Raw genomic sequence first — 20,289 nt, forward strand, 5'->3', positions numbered from 1 at the left:
TTTTGTAAAAATGGAATCTCTCTCTACATACTGTTCTGCAGCTTTCCTTTTTATAGCTGACTGTCAATTATTATGGCTGTCTTTTCAAGTTGATAGGTAGAGATAAATGTACCATATCACTCTGGACCATTGTACTCCATGGTCTGCATGGATTTTAAGTTTATTTAATCATTCCTGTGTTGGTAGATGCTCGGTTGTTTCTGATCTTCTGCCATTGCAGCCCCTCTGCCGTGGAAGTTGTTACACACACCTGTCAGCTTCTGCATGGCATTTTCTGTGGTGTACCTACCTGGAAGGGGGGGGACTTTTGGCTTAAACAGTTAGCCATTTAAAATTTGAATCCAGTTGCCTAATTGCCCCCCAGAAAGGTTGTACCAATTCACACTCCTCCCAAGAGGTCATGGTTCCACTATCTAGCTTTTGCTTTAAAGTGAGTAAGAGAAGGAAAACTTTCAAAACTGACAAATATGACATAAAAGCAATCCATTTGTCTTAGAAAAGCATTCAAAATACATAAGTCTATAGATTTAGTTAAATTATTTTCATGCCTTGATCTTAGTAATGGTTATCATCCTGTAAGGTGGCAAAAATGTCCCCAAATATTGTGACAAATTTAATTATTAAGTACTTACCTAAGGATCTCAGTTGTGTCAGATAGCCTTTGGGAAAATAACAGCAAATCCTGGCTTCCTTTTTCATGGCTTTAGCAGGACTGCCTTGTCCTTCCACCGAGGGCTGGGTCGGCATTTACATGGAGAGCGCCAGGCCTTAGGCCCAAGAGACTTGAGCAGGGAGAGATGGCAGGCGATGTAGTGCAGTACCCTCACCTTCCATCTGAATGCCATTTTACACGGACAGGTGCTTCCTGTGTGTATTTTCTCATAGTACCCCTAGGACCTCCCTGTGAAGCAGGCATTCCTACTCCCCACTCTTTACATCTGGAGATGCTTAGGCTCAAGAAAGTTCTGGTTTATTGAGTGTTACACAGCTGATAAGGGACAGCACACCAGACACAAGACTTCTGACACTGATGTGGTGGAATTAGACCCTTGAGAGGTGGAGACATAGCTTTTGGCCTATGGCACACCATGGAAGAAGTTCCTTTACTGAGCTGGGGGTGGAGAGAGGCACAGGAGGTGACATTCCCAGACTTACTGTAGTCACATTTGTCCACATGTTCTCAAATGTTTCCTTAGCATTTGGGAAGGATTTGTGAGTTCTTGACCAGGGGCCTTAACTGACCACATGTGGGTGAGAACTGCTGATACAGACTTTATCTTCTCCTTACAAAGGACGGGTCTCAGGAGATGGGAGTTAACAGTCTTACCCACTATTAACTATTAACTGCATGTGAAATTTTGAATTCTCTCTTCTCCAGAGACCTCCTCTCTGCATCTCTGATCTGGTGTCTGGCTTTTGCTAACAGGTGATTCCATATTGGCCAGAGCTCCTTAGCACTAACCTCTTGTGTGAACCTGCAGGTAGATTTGATGCCCAGACCACTTATCCATCTAAGGTGCCTTCAGCTTTATTAGACCCACACAGGGTGGTTTGCCTGATCTAATGAAAACAGGGATCTGCAGTCGGAAAGACCTGGGTTCAAATCCTGCCCGCAGTACTTTTATTATCAGTGTGGACCTTTGGTTCTTGAGCTCACCTCCCTGAGCCCAGTGTCCCCTTCTACAAAAGAAGGATAATAATTCTTTCATAGGAGCATTTGATGAATACATGAATTAAGATTTGAAAAGTGTCTCACAGATGTTCAGCACAGAGAAGACTCTTTATAAATGTGAGTTCTCTCTCATTTTCCTGCTGTAGAGAGAAGGTTCTCCTCTGGGGGTACTCCAAACTGGTGGCTGCTAGCTAGGGATCCTAGGGCCAGGGGAAGACTACCACATGAGCTTAAACAACATGTACTCGCAGGAGCTCACTATTTGGTAGGAGAGCCCAATAAGCAGAGATCATGTAATTTGTCATAGAATCAGTTGATAGAAGAGAGATCAATTAACCTCCAGATGGGGTGGATGGAAGAAGTCATCAAGCAAGTAGGGTATTGAGGGTTGAATAGAAGCTTGACAGAGAAAATAAGGCCATACATAATTAATAGGCAACTCTATCCATTAGTGATAAAGTTACATTGTTTTTTTATATATATATATTTTAACTTCTCTTGACTTTTAGACCAATACACCAATATATTCAAACTCATCCTCTCTTTTCCATGTCCTTTTTCCTATCATTCTGCCTCTCCTACTCCCCACCTTTCCTCAAGATACTCAGCCACTGAAAGTTTCTTAAAGAATTTCATTGTGCCTTAGTTAACCCTCAGAGAATAATGCCACTTCACTCTGCTAAGTCTTTACAAGACCTTTGGTTTAACTATTATTTTTTCCATTCCTTTTTTCTACAGTAAGTTCTTTTGCTTTCTCTTCAGTGAACAACCTGCCAGCTAGTTGATGTTTACTGCATGTCTCCTATGTACCAGGGGCATGTTCCTTCCCATTTAGTACACAGAACAACTTTGTGAAACAAACCCTTAATTCTTTTTTAGATGAGGAAACTGAGATTAACATACTGAATATTACGCAAGCTAGGAAGCCGCAGTTCAACTCTAGGGTTCTTTTCCTTTTTCTGCTGCCTTACTCAGGGACTTCTGCTGCCTTACTCAGGGTCTTACACACAGTAGGTGGGCAGCAAACATTTGTCTGAACAAATGAGAAAGCTGCCACACAGTGGTCAGTTCCATTCATACTGCTGTTTTTGTAACTTACTCAGAGTGGTGGCCATTTTCCTCTTTTCTCTCCTAGCTTCCCACCTATTAGTGGGGTCCCCAAGATGAATGTACAGCATAGAGAATATAGTCAATAATGCTGTAATATCTTTCTATGTTGACAGGTAGTAACTATACTTTTGGGGTGAGCATTCAATCATGTAGATGACTGTCAAATCACTGTGTTATATACTTTCAACCAATATTGTATATCAATTATACTTCAATAAAAAATATATAATTTTTTAAATGGGGTCCCCAAATCATGCAGTGATACTAATTGAGGAAAGACAGTTTCCTATTCTTCTGGCTTTTATTTCTCCACTTACTTGTAAACTATTTTTTGTTTTATCTCTGCTCTTTAAGGAGTATCTGACCAAGTTCATTTGTAATGAATGCCCTGTGAACCTGGCCTGGAGATCAGAGACATAGATTCCAACTTCAGTTCTGCTGGTAACTCCTCAGTAACAGCAGGTAAATCACAGCCCTTCTCCAGAACTATGTTTCCTCCATGTTGTAGTCTGGGGCTCAGGGGGTTCCTAAGGATCCTGCCCACCATATGATCTCATAAGATGGGGTGAGGCTGTAGAGCTTGCTGGAAGGGCTTCAGGAAGATCTGAGTGTGAATCTTGGCTCCAGTATTTCCCAGCTCTCTGACCTTGGACAAATTACCTACCTCTTCGACACTCATTTTCCGCATCTGTAAAGGAGGACAAACAGGACCTGCTTCCATCCTCACTCTCAGGATTAAAGAGTGCATGTAAACAAGGTTGGTTTCTTTTTCCCTGTCTCCAACTCCTACGAGATTTGGTTGTGGACTCGCTGTTTGGGTTTGGACTCCGCAGCAAAACCCACAACACCTTCCTCAGGTACAGCATTCATTATACCTCGCAATACCCTGAGATAGTCAACTCTTAGATTTCTTGAGGCTCTTTTGTGTTAACAGACTCCTCAGAGGAAGGTATCATTCTACCCCATTGAGCTTTATTAGTGCTTTGGTGACAGCGCCTTATTTTTGCCCCTTGCAGACAGCAGCTGCAGCATGAGTCAGTTTGCATGTATATGGTTTCTTAGGTGCCTCTTTGGAGAGATGAGAACTCCATTCATTTAGCAAATGTTTGCCATGCCCAGGCCTCATGTTAGGAAGTGGGGTGCAGAGGAATAGACTTGTAGTCACTGCCTCCCAGGAGCTCACAGGGAGGAAAGGTGCAGATAGACAGTTGGTGACACAAGGGCTTGTGCTGTCACCAAGACATGTAATAGGGTACCTCAGGAGGAGAGTGGACCAAGTGGCTCCCTCCTGGGAGGGCTCCACAGACAGGAGGTGACTTGAGGAAGTCGTAGATATAAGACATGAGTAGGAATCTACACTGCAGAAGTCCAGGCCCAACATTCCAGGTAGGAGGAGCTGCAGGGTGGAGGCCAGAGTCCTGGGGAAGGTGACACTGGGGTGTGTGTCACCCCAGAGCTGGGGTCAAGGGGTGGAGGACCTAAGCTGCTATGGCCTGGTGGTTATCTGTACATTGATGACCCTGGATCTTTCTCTGGAGCCCCCAGCTCAAATACCCACTCGGCACCCACACTTGGATGCTTATTTGGCATCCCAGATCCAACATAACTACACCAAGTCTTGATTTTTTTTTCTTTTAACTGCTCCTCTCCAGTCTCTCCTATATTATATGGCACCACCCTTTACCTGGTTTCCCAGGCCCCAAGATCTAGGCATCATCTCTGATCTGGCTTCTTCCCTGTCCTCACCATCTGTTTGCAGTACTTGACAGCTGTCCTATCAGAGTACATCTTGAAAGTTCCCACATCTCTCTACCCTCATCCAGATGGCCCCCATCTCTCAGGCCTCCATGCTGCCACTCTGACCCCACTACTACCAGTCTCCCACACAGAGTGGCCTTTCAAAAGTAAATATGATTGTTTCACTCCTCCTGCTCAAAACTCCCTGATGGCTTCCTAGCATCCTTTGAATAGAATCTAAACTCCTTACCATGGACAGTCAGACCCTCCTACTTATCTCGTCTCATCTCTTAGCACTCTGTTTTGTTCACTCCATTCCAGCTAATGTGTCTTTCTTGCTGTTCCTCTTTCTTGCCTCAGGGCCTTTGCACTTGCTGTTCTCTGCCTGGAGCACTTTTCCCTGACATCCTTGCCTGGCTCACCTTCACTCCATCCTGGTCTCCATTTGAGTGGTTTTTTCACCTACCCAAAAAGCTCTGTTTAAGTGGCCTTTCACCTATCTAAAAAGCCCTGTCCTACCTGACCCCTTTTTACCCTGTTTTATTTTTCTTCATTAGTACTCATTACTACCCAACTTTATGTGGTATATTTATTTGTCTTCTTTATTGTTTGTCTTGCCCCACTCGAGTGTAAGTTCGGGAGGATGGATTCTTGTCTTACCTGTTTTATGTACCACTCTATCTCCTGGGCCTAAAACGGCCTGGCACACAGTAGGTGATCTCACACATGAGATTGGTGATGAAAAAAATGAATGAATGAATGCAAGTTAAGACTTTGTTGTTAATTCTGTAGGCAGTGCAAATCTAGTAGACATCTTTCAGAAGGTGAGTGACGTGGTCAGCAGTTTTATTTTAGAAAGCCAGCTGGTGGCAGTGTGGGGGCTGGACTGTAGGAGGAAGCCGCAGAACTAGTTAGAGGCAGTTAAAATGGTCCCGGAATTGATGCCGAGCCCGGTGTAGAGCTGTGGGAACAGAGAAGAGGGGACCAATGACAGGATGGAAGACCTTGCAGTATATTTGGTGCCTATCGGGATAACTTGGTGTGGTGATGCCTTTATAAGAACAGGAAGGGATGAGCTGTCTAGGGTAAGGCATGGTGCTTTCCCTCCAGGTGAATGTCAGCCCTGGGCTGCACGTCCTCTGCAAGGCTGTTGGCTCTTTGGGGAATGAATCTGTTGCTCTGTCAACTCCCCAGTTCACTCTAAGAGCATTGGCAGTGGCATCACTGAATCAGATTTTTCTTCCTGCAGACAGGTCTCTGGATCTTACACACCACAAGCTGACTAAGTCACCGAGTCTTTCTTACAATGGGTACATTTCTCCTAATTTAACTCCAAAGAGACTTGCTCCACCAAATACTCCTCTTTTAGAATGCCTAGACTCTACCCAAGTTCCAGGAGGGTTTACCGATAACTTGGGGGTTCAGCCTCTGTCCTACCACCAACATGCATAGGAACTCTTGTTCCTATGCAGTGGGCACACATTCCCAGCCCAGGCAGAGCCATGCTGTTTGGTACTGCCTCTTGAGAATTTTCTTCTTGAACTTGATTTATTCCTTCCTCCAAAAATCCCCCATCCTCTCCAAGTTTTGACGAAAAGGTTTTCATCCCTGAGTAACTGCATTCTTGCCCATCTTGCTAAGGTGTCCCTTCGCTGTTCTTAACCAAGAGTGAGCCATCCCAGGCTTGTAAGTCTTGGTCCAAAGTTCCTCATCCTGTTTGTTGAGTCCTGTGAGGTGAAATGCTATAGCATCTGCATTGCCAGATGCCCACCTCCCATGCCTCCCTCTCTCTTCTAAAGGTCCAGATGTCATAGGAATAACTTCAGTAGCTACACTATAGAGCTTTCTCTATGCCAGGTACTGTGTTAAGCACTTCACACACTTCTGTCTAATCCTTACCACCGTGCAGAGGTGAATTTTATTATCCTTCTTACAGATGAGGAAACTGAGGCTTGGCAGTACCGTGGGGCTCATTGGTTAAGAGCATGGGTCAGGTGAAGAGTCCAACAAACCTGGGTTTGTTTTATAAAGCCAAACAGAGTGGGTTGAATTGTAGACCTTGGGCATCCTATTAATCTCTTTAACCTTCTTTTTCCAGATCTAGAAAATGGAGATAATATAGAGAGGGTCCATAGGTTGCTGTGAAAATGAAGTGAAATAACATGTTATTTTATACATAAATAAGTACTTGCTTCCTATACACTAGACTATGTGCTGTCAGGAAATAATAGTTCATCACAGATACTGTTGTCATCGCCATTATCATCCCCAGCCCAAGGCCTCATGGCTTGTATCAGCCCAGATTTGAACACAGCCCTGTGTGGCTCCAAAGCCCATGTTCTTTTCCCTGTCCACACTGTTGCTCCTGAGGTCGTCTTGCCTAAGATTTCCTGGTGCCTAGCTTTGCTGTCTTGGTTTTCTCCAGGGGGGTCATTTGTTCCTATCTGGGCAGTGGGCTCAAGCTAAGGCTCACCTGTTAGTTCCTGGGTGCCTCCCAGCCAATGACCTCTTTTTACCATTGACTGGACTGTCCCCAGTAGCTCGACTATTTAGGCAAGAGTGTGATTTTTCCCTGATTGTCAGTGTCACTTGTCCACTATGAAAGCCAGGGGGCTCCCCATCTAGTTTATGTCAGCAGACTTGCCCAAAGAAAACAGGAGCAGCAGCAGAAAAGGCTGGTGGGTGTCCCTGTATTGTGTGGTCACAGATTGCTTTGGGAATCTGATGAAATTTATGGAGCCTCTCTCCAGAAAAACACACATGACAAATATTCACAAGCCTAACATTTTACATGAGACGTTTTCCCAGAAGCCCACACCAGGGCTCCTGGCTGAGAAAGTCCCATTCAAAAGGTCAGCTTATACGCTCTTTCATCATCCTGATGCTCCTCATTTACAACCAGGAAGGGTTTTCTGTTTCTGCAGGGTGTTTGCATTAGAAGGTTGTCGGGCCATCCTGACAGCATTTGGGAATACCTGTTTTATAGATACTATTTGCCATTTTCATTTCTTTCCCATATTTGAGAAGCGTATCCACATGCTAAATCTGACCCGGCTATTTTGATGAGACCAACCTGCTAATTGACACATAAATTCAAGCCATAGCTGCAGCTAGCAGACAGACTGGAGAGGTTTTTTGGCCCAAAATATCAGACTAATAGGAACTTTATTGTGATATATAGATTATAAAGGTGTATAAGCTTAGTTTCATCAGGGTTTAGTATACCAAATTCAGGTAAATGTCTCTTTCAATTTAAAAAATGTTTTAATTTCAATCTTAAAAGGGTGCTTTCTTTCCTTTTTCCATTCTGGTTTTCAAGGTAATGGGTTTGGGAAAAGGCAGATTTAAAGCATGTTAACTCCCTAGTCTTCCAACTTGCTTGTAAGCCTCTCCTTGGAAGCTTTCCAGCAAGCCATGGAATAAGCCTGCTGTTTCTAACAGCGACAAGAGTCACGGGTGTCCTTGCTGATAGCTCCTCCCCACTGCCTGGCCTTTGGGGCCCCACAGAAAGACAGGAACAAACCTACCATAAAGGATGCCCCAGAATCCTTCCTTCCACTCTGGCTATGGAGCCAGTGCCCTCTGCAAATAGAGGTGGGTCTGGGTTTTGAGGTACAGGAACTGAACCCACCATATATTAGATCATTTGATGTAAAGCTCTTTCTGATGCGTAGGTTTTCCTCTAAAGTTTCTTCCTTTGCCTTTTCTCAATTATAAAAGCAACAGATGCTCACTTCATAACCAGGTTTAGAACTCTTCACGCCTGGCTCCGCAACTTCCTGCTCCATCAACTCGTTAGATGTGCAGCCCTGGGAAAAACATGCACCCTCTCTGAGCCTTGATTTTTTTCATTGTATGGGAGAGAGAATGATTTCATCTCCTGACTTTGCTGTGAGGACTGAGGGCGATTGACACGTAGAGTGTTCTTCCGGAGGTTGGCATGGGCTCGTTCACTCACAGTAGTGATGAGTAATAAATATTCATTGCACACCTACTACGAGCCAGTCACTGTTCTAGTTGCTCTGGAAACACTCGAGAACAATACAGAGGGGATCTCTGCTCTCATGATGCTCATGTGCTAAATGAAGGAGATACAAAGAGACAAAATCACTTCAGAAACTAGAACTCACAGGTGGTATGTGAGTCATTAAAGGGCACTTCAGGTTGGATGGCCAGAGGTTACGTCTCTGAAGAGACGTGCTGATCTGTGGCGCGTGGTCCCAAGTTCCCCAAGATGCTTTTGCTTTGAACAATTCTGCCCCTCTTAGTATATCAGGTCCTGCTTTTGAGCTTGGGAAAATCTGACCTCAGCACATACTCTCTTTTTGGTGGCACTTGTTCACTAGTTGGTTCCCCATGCTGAGTCTGAGCTCCTGGGGCCGGGAGACGCATTGCAGGGTGCTCTGAAGACCTCTTGGCAAGCACCGGCCGTTGCTTCTCCCAACTGAGCTGACAGTGAATGAGGAGCCTATGTATTGTGAGGGTGGGGGATTCATTTCCAGGCTGAGCCCATTTTGCTCCACTGCTGCTTTGAGTGTTGTGGTTTCTAAGGAGGTGGAAGTGGTTTCTCTCTCAGTTAGACTGTGGCACACTGCAATCTCCTGATTCTCTGAATGCTGTCTTTTAAGAGCTTGTTGAGGGCACACGAAAGCTGGGCAGCGGTGCAATCATGACTTGTGCATTGGCATTTGAACCACAGAGCCATCAGACCAACACCCGAGGCCTGCCATATCACCTCTCTCAGGGTATAGTATGGATTTTTAAGTGGTCATTTGTGCCTGCTGCATGGGGCAACTGTAACCCAAACCAATTAGTGAGGGAGACGCTGCTGCGCACAAGGGCAGGCTGCCTCTGACTCACCTGTCACATTCACAGCTGACCTACTTTCATTTGACCTTGATTTGTTCAGTGCCATTCAAGGCACTGTTGTGAATGCATTTCTGCTGCCTGACTTGAGTCCAACATATGACAGCCCAGGATCTTAAATACACACGTGTTCTAGGCAGACGGATGGGTGGACAGTTGGTTAGTTTTTTACTTACCTCTGAACTGTAATTTGATCACAAGGAAAGGGCTTAATTTCAAGAAAATGAAGCAATTATTTTGGATAGATACAATGCCAAAGCAGCATGCAGGCCTTGATTCCTTGCTACAGGGCAGCTGAATCAGGAAATGGCCTAGATGGCTGCCTTTCAAGTAGGTCCTTGCAGTAGCTTGGCAACTGGCACAGGGTCATAATTGGAAGAATTTGGCTCTGAGTGTCTGTGGGTGTTTATAGTGCACTATAGGGCAGGGCTTCTTTTATTTATAGAAAATTGTGAACAACAAGCAGCAGAAGGCTGAAAAGCCACTAAATCTCGATTTATTTTTAACAGATACCATTTTTCCCCTCATCCCAGAAGGAGAACTGAGTTATTAAAAAACAGTTAAAAAATACATCATCGCAGAGCATGCCATATCTAATTATGGGGTTGCCAGCATCGGCTTGCAGCCACATTTTAAGGGCTTTGTAAATCAACCATCCATTCAATCTGTGAACTTATATGACTCCTTTTCTTCATTTAGATGTGGAGTGAAATTATTGGCAAGTGGGTACTGATCAGAAAAAGTTATGCACTGTCTAAATTAGGAGATGGAAGGTATAAATATAGAAGAGTGTACTTATGTTCTCAGAGGAAGATAAAAATCAGTCTTCATTGTCCCTTATACTTAGCTACACAAGCAGGCATCCCGTTGCACCAAATATCCACTTCAAGGTTTTCTGCTCAGTGCGACGGAGGATCCATGCCGCTCAGAGGAGCTGTACTGTGGGATATCACTGAGCCCAGCTCAGTGTGATTATTACCCACATAGTCATAAAAAAACACGAATCCAGTGCTTTTTGGCCTGTGTTCTCTTAGTGAGTTAGAGCCTGATGAGACTTCAGAGGCCCTAATGACCAAGCACATCTTACTGTAGGGGAGAAGCTGGGGCCCAGAGAGGAGCGTGACTTGCCCAGGACCCCGTGGCACATCCTGCAGTGCTGGGCTGGGGCTGCCATCTCTCTGCTTTTCTCTGACAGCGGTCTGCTGTGCCAAGAATAGGGCCACTGAATTAAACAGGTCTGATTTCTGCCTTTCAGGGTTCACAGTCTCAGGCAGACAGACATTAAGATAGTCAAATGATCACCACATGCATAAACCAAGTTATATGTGTACAACCAACGGGCTCACTGAGCGAGGGAGATGGGGAGAGGGGCGAGTTGTGGAGTCCGTGTATTTGGCCCAAGGCAGAGGTACAACTGGTTGCTCCCTGACCCAACTGGGGAAGAAGCTTTATAGATGCCATGAAGTTTCTCTTTGAAAAAGCCCATTTGCTGAGCACTGGGAGGGAAAGTATGGTGCGGAGGTTGTGCCGGCAAATGGAAATGCTGCATTTTTGGAGGAGCTGGGGATGCAGATCATTGAGATTTCATGGCATCTCCAAAGGGAGTGAGGACTGGGGCCCAGGCCAGGGACACAAGCATGCCCGCCCGGTCCTCCGGTCCCAGGTAGGGGAGTAGGAACTGGTCATGAGGTCTCTTTTCAGACCCTCAGGATCCTTCTTTGTGCTGCACTCCAGTATCAACAGACTCGAGCTGGCCCATGAGCAGGAGCCTGCCTCTTTCAGCCCTGGGCCGATGCCCTGCACAGTGCCTGGGCCAGGGTGGGCTCTGGGTGCCAGCTCCCTTTCTGAGGCTGCGTGGGGAGCAGAGGGAGCCAGAGAAGCCTCTATGAGGCAGGGTGGACTACGAAAGCTCCTGGAAGAGTCTCCTCTTGGCAATGCTGGAGGCCAGTGATTTTAGCAGATGTGAGCAGGCCAGGGGGGCCAACCTGGGGCTAAGTTAAGGCGGTAGCAGTCAGCACAGAGCAGGAGAGGAGAGATTACAGGGGCGGAAGAAGAGTGGGAGACAGCTCCAGCCAGCCAGCCAACAGAATGTGCTGGGACAGGAGCCTACCCTGCGGAGGAAGTTGGCAAGGTGGGAGACGGACCAGGGCCGCAGCAGACCCAGCAGCCTGGGAGCCGGAGTTACTCAGGTTGCAGCCTTCGGGTTATTGAGAAGAGATGGTCTGTCTTCCTGCCCAGCAAGTTCCTAGCCGCCCTGGACAGTAGTTCTCAAGCGTGTTGCCAGGTGTTTCCAGGTGGCAAAGTATGAGATCAGTACATGGACTGTCTCCAGGGCCATCTCCATGATTTTTTTTTCTTAATCTCTTGGTACCTCTAGCCACTTACCTGCTTTTGAGTTTTCAGATTCGAGAAAATCTAAATTAGCAGTAACAATGCAGAGGAAATACTTGCAAAATAGCTGATGAGCTTTAGTTTGAGAATTTTATATTTTTTCTTGGATTTATACTGTAGTTTCAATACAGCCTAATAATATTTTTGTTGCTAAAATATGCTCTAGTTATACAAATATTTTTCATTGTTACAGTTTACGAAGGTAATAGTATTTCCTGACGGAGGATACCTCCTGGATGTCCCTCTGAATCAGTTCTCAGGGAGCAGATCCTCCCCTCTCCCTTGCTTCCTGCTCCTGGCCTTGCCCTGTCCCCAGCAGCCCTTGCTTGTTACCAGAGTGGTAGAATGTCCAGTGGAAAGGGGCAGCAGCGGTCACGCTTGGCCCAGGAGACACGCAAACCCTGGTCAGGGGGGTTGTGTCAGTTAAAGGTTGGGTGGTGATGAACGTTGAAACCTTCCCCTGGAAAGAGTTTGGGAAGTTGCCTGTGGACTGGAACCACCTCATCATCCTGTCACAGGCACTACCGATGGAGCTGCGAATTGTGCACCCCCAGGAAACAGTGGCATTTTGTATCTGATCTGTCTTTAAATTCGCTAAAGTAAAAAAATGTTGGTAGTTTGTTACCACAGCCTGTCATTTCACACCTTCCCTGAACTACTTCTCCAGGCATCCACCAGACGTTCAAGAAACACATCTGAGTTTCCCTGGGCCATTGCTGGTCCCAGCCACTGTGGCTGCCGCCAGATGGTGTTCTGAGAGCAGAAGAGAACGTCCTGAAGGTTGTGTGTGATGAGACTGGCCCAAGGCCCGTCCTCCTTCCTTCAGGCTGAGCAGCCACACCCTGGCTCCCCGCACTCACTTGCTTGTTACCAGAGTGGTAGAATGCCCAGTGGGAAGGGGCAGCAGCGGTCACTTCCTCTGGCCACCCTCCTGTGCAGGAAAATCCCATCTGTACTGTTCATGACAGGCAGGCCCCTAACCCTTCAGGTACCCCCACGCCAGGCATCCTAACCCCCTTTAGGGACGTCTGCTGTTAGAAAATCCTTCTTTATTCTATTCCAAATCTGCCTCTTGGATTAGAGGCAGTTTTGCCCCTTGCAGCAAAACAGAGCAAAGGTTTGTAGGTGTGGTATGATTCTACTTTCTAAGTTTGAAAATAGTGCTCCTGGACTCTTGGTCCTTTTTCTTTACTGTCCCCTTTTTCTCCCTCTCCAGGGTTGATGCTCTCTACTGCCTTCAACCATTCCTTATGTGACATGGCAGCCAATATGGGTATTAGTGATAGGCACCATTCACTGAGGGCTAACTACCGGCCAGGCACTGTTCTAAGGGCCTCACACGAATCATATTCCTTCCTGCTCACAACCACCCTCTGAGGTGGGTTCTCTCATCATTTTGCCAATGTGGAAACGGGAGAACAGAGGTCAGATCTTGCCCAGAGTCACATAAGTGAACTGCAGAGCAGAGCTTTGCACCCAGGCAGTCTGGCTCCAGTGCTCTTAGCTGTGGGGTTATCATATCTCACAGAAGATAAGCCCATGGTGCATTAGACAGGCTGGTCCAACTTTGACTTATTTTGCAAGAAATTATTTAATGAGAGCCTGAGTTGAACCATTTTCTATGAAACATCTGCAGAATTTGTTTTGACACAACCGACTGCAGGGCAGAGGCCTTTACACTGCTATTAGCACATGGGTTCATCCTGCCCTGCTGGCCCTGCAGGGGTGGGTTTAGAGCAGGGTGACAAAATGGGTGATTAGTATTTTATTTTCCTGAACATGAAGTCTGATATAATAGGTTTCTTGTTTAAAGTGCGTAGCCATGGCTTTGTGACTAGAAAGCAGAGGGAGAAAAAGGTGCGTACGTTGGCAGACTGTCCTACCTACCTTTTCAAGTATATAATCCAATATTCAGTCCTATAGCATAGCCCCAAGCAGTTATGGGCTGGAGGGATGTGATGCCCACCTGCCCTCCAAAGCTGGGAAGGTAGGTGCCAAATACACACTTCCCTGACATGCATAAATCAGGAAGGTTCCTGAAGGTACAGTAGAGGGCAGTGGCGGAGGCCAGTCCGACCTGGGCTTGAGCACTCGCCTCGTCCCTCATCAGCTGTGTGATTAGATGCCAGTCGCTGGGTCTCAGTTTCCTCTTCTGCAAGAGGGAAATCACACTATCTTTCCACCAGAATGTTTGGAGGGTAAAATAAGCAGAGGCAGCTGGGCCATGAGCTTCAGTGTCTGGCTGAGTGTTCCCCGTACCTGATGCCTCAAGGTTGGTGACCGAGCCCTCGTTCACTGAACAGGTGCCCCAGCCCTTAGCTGCCGCCCTCCTGCAGAGTGTTGGCAGACACTGTAGAGGCACGGGCCCTCGGGATGGCGTCCTGCCCTGACCCCAGTGGCTCGGGCCAGGCTCCCCGAGGAGTCTATGGGTAGAGGGCCCAGACTTCACCAAGAGTTGCTCCCTGTGCTCAGGAACCCTTGGGCTTTTCTGGTCCAGGCACTGGCCAAACATTAGCTGAGCCAGAAGGACTGAGAAGCTGGGATTGAACCATCTTTCTCTTTGTCAGTTGTTTCTAATCCCACTTACTATATCCTACAGATTAAAGCAGCCAAGTGAGGGACCTGGCCCCCAGAATGTGGGTGCTCTGAGACCTGGAGGGAGAGCAGCTTAAAACAATAGAAAAAGGACTCAATAAAACCCAGTTCTGTCAATACCAAAAATGGGGCTCTGAGCAATGACCTAACCTCCCTGAGATGTAGTGTCTCTACTTGAAAATTGGGGAGGATACTAGAACTAACCACTAAGACTGATAGGAGATTAGATGAGATCCCTGCATTGGCATAACAGAAGGCTCCTGGCACAATGTCTAGCAATTAGTAAATAAATAAATATAAATATTAGAATAATTTCCTTTTCCTTCCATGATCTACCCCTCTTCCCTTTCCAGTCTTGACTGCTGGTGACTGGGAAGGGAGTGGCTATATGGCTGCAGTGGCTATCTCAACCTCTTTCTGCCCCTGCTCTCTTTGTAGAAGAGTTGAACCATATGATCTGTTCTGAATGAGTACATAGCACTCCTATGAGACATCCTGGGAGTGAGTGGGGAGATCCAGCTGTCACATGATGAGGGACAGGGCTCTCATGGGGGGCAGCAGGGATGCTAGATGTACCCCATGGAGAATAAAGGATTTATGCAATATCCATGGCAACTTCTTATAGTTCAGTGGACATTCGTGTAAGTGAAGCCCTGCTGGAACTTACCTAAGTCTGGAGTCAGACTCCATTTTACAACATAAACACAAATAAGTTTTGTATGTTTTTAATATATACTGAATTTTCCAGAAACACAACCACCAAGTTTACGAGGCTTACCTATCTGTTATACATTAGGTACCAATATCTCATTATATCTTCCCTAGAGTAGCTGTGCCCAACATATTTGCATATTGACATACATCTTATCTTAACTAATTTTATTTTCTTTCTTCTTTGTATTACAGTTAGGGTATTATATTTGTTGTTTTCAAATTTTAAGTGTTGGTAGGGTATATTATTTATAAATTTCATTTCAAGAGTAAAAAAGGAATATTAAAAATATTTGTGTTGAATCCTTAAAAGTCAGAGAGGTAGTGTGTGTGTGTGTGTGTGTGTGTGTGTGTGTGTGCGCGTGCATGTGTGTGTTAGCTTATAAATTACCTGGAGAAACTTTAAGGTAGACTTGAAAGAGAAAGAAATGGTTTCATTTCTCTTAGAAATGTCCCTTTCCATAAAGGTATATATAGAAGTCACAATTTTTAACCGCATCCATTGTCAGAGAAATAAGGTGTTTTGATGCTTCCCCTGTTCCTTTTAGAAGATACATAACCTTAAAGAGTCTGAAACAGAGTTTTTATTATCATCCTTTTTCATCTTTGCCATCTCGGTTTTTTCTACTCTCCCACTTGTACATATATATATATATATTTTAATGTCCACGTGTAGGTTTTTACAGAGAGGCAGACCAGCCGGGCTTCCTGCTCCTCCCCAAGGTCACTGCAGTTGTTCTATGGCCTCTGCCTGCACAAATGAATTGTGGGAATTTTGTGAACTACCTATTCATAGTCTTTAGTATTTTTTCCACTGAGATATTTATATTTTTATTGACTTTTAGGAGGTTTTATTTTTGTTTTGTTTAATTAAGAAGGGTAATACACTTTCACCCGTCACAGAAGCTTGGAGTTAAACAGACCTGGGTTTAAACCTGGGTTTGAGTCCCACCCAAGAGCCGAGGCGTTTCAGGCAGCTCACCTGAGCCCTCTGAGGGATGGCTACTTCTTCAAGAACTAAATGAAACAGCACTGACTGGCACAAAATAAGATCCCCACGTACGGTTTCTGCTGCTGCACTTCTACACTGTTGTTTTTGTTGTGACTCCTGCACTGAATATTTTCTCAGAAAAAGTGTCTTGAGCTCTACAACTAATGTTTTTTACATCCGCAGTCATGTAACACTCATTTGCTGCAACCAAAGCAGAAAAGTGAAACTGAAATCACTTGAAATATTTGTTTGGCTTCTTGCGTAGGAAAGAGGTAGATGAAAGAAAACAAGCTGATTCCATTTTAGTTAAAAGAGGAATTCTCAGGGTTACTCCCAGGGCCAGGATACACTCAGATGTGCATCCTCCATCTGGAGCACAGCTGGAGGCCTTGAGACACATCACAAGATTAAATTGCCTTCTTCAAAATGCTCGCCAAGTAGACAAGTGCATTTCGGAAAGGTTTATGGTTGTTTGGAGTTAGAGCAGAAAGGATCATCTGGCTAACTGTGAGTTAACCAGTTAAACACCCCTGCCATTCCCCCAGCACTCAAGTTGAGTCAGATCCTTGTTACTGGTTCTGGCCCCCATGCACTGTAGGAGGGAGGCGGAGGGGGGAGGATGGCACAAGCTGGCCCTGCCCTTTCTCCTACTTGGGGCAGTCTTTGCTTTTCTTTGCTGAGTCACTAGCAAGAAAAGCTTGTACAGAGTCTTGGCTCTGGAGTTGGACACATATGAATTCTATCCCTGTTCCCCACTCCTGGCTGTGTGATCTTGCACAAGAGGCTGCACCTCTCTGAGCCTCAGTGTCATCTTCTACATGATAATGCCTTCATCGCTGGCAGAACCAAATGACTGTGTACAGGCTAGCACTGTCGTGGGCACATTTGACTCTCAGAAAGCGGGAGGTTGTCACTGTTCCCGCAGCTGTGCCATCTGTATGGTGGCTTAGACCCCCATGGGTACCTCTCGCTTCATATGCCTCGGCCACCAAGGGCTGTCACCCTGTGGGGTGGTTGACAAAAGGCTCCTCCCCCTCCAGCTGTCACAGAGCATGACTTGATAGCTGGAGGCCTTGTGCAGTTCACAGACTGGCCCCTCATGTTGGAAAGGTCAGGAGGTCCCACTGGCTGTTCCTTCAGAGTATACCAGAATCCACAGCTTCTCACCCCCATGGCCACTGAGCTCGTCCACTCCTAAGACCAGGGCCGAGGCACGCCCCTTTCCCACACCACTGTCATCTCCTTACTGGCCTCCCTTGCGCCTTACTGCCCCCACACCCAAGACTCACAGCCCCACTACCACCACACACATGTGCGCACACAGCTCGCTCCCCTCCCGACACACGGTTCCCCCACAGGCCTCCCCTGTCTCTTCTCAACACTGACACCAGGCTTAAAACCCAGGTGGGATCACGTCACTGCCCATTTCACAGCGATCAAAGCCAAGGCCCTCACTGGGCTTGCCGAGCACCCTGTGGCCTCCCCGCCTGTCTGTGGCCAGCCCTCTCACCTTCTCGGCTCCCCCGTGCCCCTTGCTGTGGCTCTTCCTGGCCTGGAACTCTCTCACCACCTCGACTTGTGATGGCCTTTGTCTCCAGTGCTCCTCTACCCCTCTCTGACTTCTCCCCAGCTCTCCCCACCTCCCAGCAGGATCCACTCACTTATGTCCTATGCTTGCCTTCCTCGCCAGAACGGATACCCGCTGAGGGCCAGGTCTTTGCCCCCTCACCCCCAGCCCCACCTGACACTTGGATGCCCTCACTGAATACTTGTTGAAAGATTAATGAATGATTATGGCCCACACACTAACAGTGTCTTTATTATTACAAAATTGTCCTGAATTGAAATTTGACTGCCACATTTAATTTGTGGTGGGGATTTTCTAAATTACCAACTCTTTCAGCATAAAAATTACCTGGCATATATGGGTGCTCAGTAAATTGTGTTGGATGGATTACTTCTGGACTTTAGGCCATGGTAGACATCTGAAGCCTCCTTTCCCATCAGCCAAAGCGTGTGGTATGTGGTACATAAAGGGGACTCCCTGTGCTGTGTCTGCCTCTCTGTGCCCCACACCTCTTGGCTGGGGGTCACTGTTTCACCCCAGAGTTGCTGGGGCAGCCTGGCTCTGCACAGCACCTGTCGGCTTGCTGGCTGCCCCTCTGTGGTCTCCATCTCTGTAGGAAAATCCTTGTCTTTGCTCTGCCATCTCATTGTCCTGAGAAGCTCCAAAGTTCCATTATTACCACCCATTGACTTAACTTTCTCATGATCCTATTCCCAGCTTCCTGTGGGAGGAGTCATTTCTCTGTGTTTTAGTTTCATTGGCTGTAAAATGAAGGGGGCACTCACCTTTCAAACTGCTGTGAGTCCTGGTGGTTCCTGCTGCCAGACGCTGCCCTCCGGGATGTTGTCCATCCGTCCCCGGTGCCCTCGTCCACTCCCTCCCGGCCCCCAGAGCTCGCTGTCCTGGGGCTCCTTCGCCTAGTGCTGCAGCCCCGCTGCGCGTCCCCTCCGCCTCGCCTTCCCGGAGTCCCGGTGCGAGCTTGCTGCCTTTGACATCAGCGCCTACTGTGCCACAGCCTCTGCCTCTCCTTTTCTCAGCAGCACGAGGTCATCCACATCAGCAACCACAGTTAATCGGACAAGCACTCTAAGGGCTTTCCACGTATTGCTGCCTTCAGCTTGCAGGGAGGAATCCTCCTCCTTTTACAGCTGAGGAAACTGCAGCTGGCAGAGGCCATGCCCAGGACACGAGGCGAGGAGGCGGCAGAGCTGGCATCTGAACCCAGGGTGTGTGGCTCCAGAGGCCCTGTGCTGACCACCGCCCTGTCCGACTGGTCTTCACATTGTCCTCCTGCCCTTCCCCCATACCCTGCCGTTCGGGAAACCCGACTTTGCCTCTGTTCCTGCTTGGGAAATGCTGGGCAGGTGGTGGGCCAGGTCCGCCGGCTCTGCATAAACACCCGCTTGGCCTCACCCTGGAGACTCTGCTGCTCTGCGCCGCTCGCCACGCACCCCTGCCCGGCCTGTCCTCAGACCCCACCCCACTTTGCAGTTGGCCTTGCTCTCGGCCATGGTGGAAAAGTGAGGGCCGCTCCATGTACGGTCCTTCAGTATCCTCTGCTCCACTGCTTAACATCCATTCCATCTGCAGTCCTCTCAGCCCACATTCTCAAGGAAGGCATATCCCGTTTCCCCTCTGAGTCTCAGGCCTCCTGGGCCCACCCCCTGCTGCCTGTCCTAGCCTGCCCCCACCCACAGCCCTAACCAGAAACTCAAAGCACCTTTCAAGGCCGCCCCATCTTTGATTCTGCCCTCCCTCATACCAGCATCTTTCCCTTTACCACCAAATAACAGCAGTGCTGTTTTTTGTTTCCTTTAGAACAAGATGCAGATGTTTTCCAGAACTTTCTCCAACTTCAGGCAGTAAGTTTTTTGGTGAAAAGAGTGTCCTTCCCTTGAATCTTCAGGGCCAGTCTCTATTCTCTTACTCAGTAGCATTAAAAAAAAAGAAGAGATGAAAACAGGAGCCACATTGATCTGTCTTTGGTGAATGTGAATGACTCATTGATTCTTCTTGGTACAGGGAAAGGGAGGCCCTCCTCCACACCATCTTTGAATGCAGAGGCATGTAGAGGCTGAGGGTCAGGAGAAGAGCTTTGTCCTCCGGGAGGCTGCCTCCCAGAGCTGACACAGCAGAGCAGCCAGGATGGGGCTGATACAGAGACCCCCACCCCAACAAGGGGCATCTCCTCTGTGCCAGGCCCTGGGCTGCAGAGGAGAACGAGGCCTGGGCTCTGCTTGCAGACAGGCAGCACCTGTGAGCTCTCTTAGAAGCCTCAGCTTCCACTGTAATCTTCTAGGCAATGCAGAGAAACCCTAGATCTCAGCTGGAAGGAAAGCCGTTGGAGCAAAGTCCAGGCAATTCTGAATGTATGTGGGTTCTGCAAGCAGAATGTGGGTGCTGAGAGGCAGAGGTCACACAATGGGCAGAGGAGGTGGCCAGAGACCACACATGGGAAAAAGTGAGGCAGGGACCTCAGACCTGCGGCTGCTTTCAGAGGAGCCAAGAGGCTAATAAAACCATACCAAGCACCTTCAGCAGGAAACCGGCAGCGTCAGAGGAAGCAGGATCACAAGGAGGGGTTCCTGAATGGTTCTGCAGATCAAGTGTGTCCCACCAGAACTTAGTCTCTTACATGCTAGATGAAGA

The 20,289-nt window shown here is 47.3% G+C and overlaps 1 protein-coding gene across 13 annotated transcripts in view; it reads left to right on the forward strand.

The window, feature by feature from the left end:
- BMAL1 (basic helix-loop-helix ARNT like 1) overlaps positions 1-20,289 on the forward strand; it is a 102,212-nt gene that overhangs the window by 42,679 nt on the left and 39,244 nt on the right. For 2 of the 13 annotated variants that reach the window (XM_073216229.1, XM_073216234.1), the window contains one exon: positions 19,459-19,502. The exons of 8 other annotated variants lie outside the window; for them this stretch is intronic. The gene's annotated coding sequence lies outside the window, so the exon portion shown is untranslated. Of the gene's footprint in view, positions 1-3,136; positions 3,245-18,677; positions 18,867-19,458; positions 19,503-20,289 lie in introns of all 13 variants that reach the window. 3 more of the 13 variants (XM_073216230.1, XM_073216233.1, XM_073216231.1) reach the window with 3 other exon arrangements.

The sequence above is a fragment of the Manis javanica genome, chromosome 11 (genome assembly GCF_040802235.1).
Source record: "Manis javanica isolate MJ-LG chromosome 11, MJ_LKY, whole genome shotgun sequence".
NCBI classification, from domain to species: domain Eukaryota; kingdom Metazoa; phylum Chordata; class Mammalia; order Pholidota; family Manidae; genus Manis; species Manis javanica.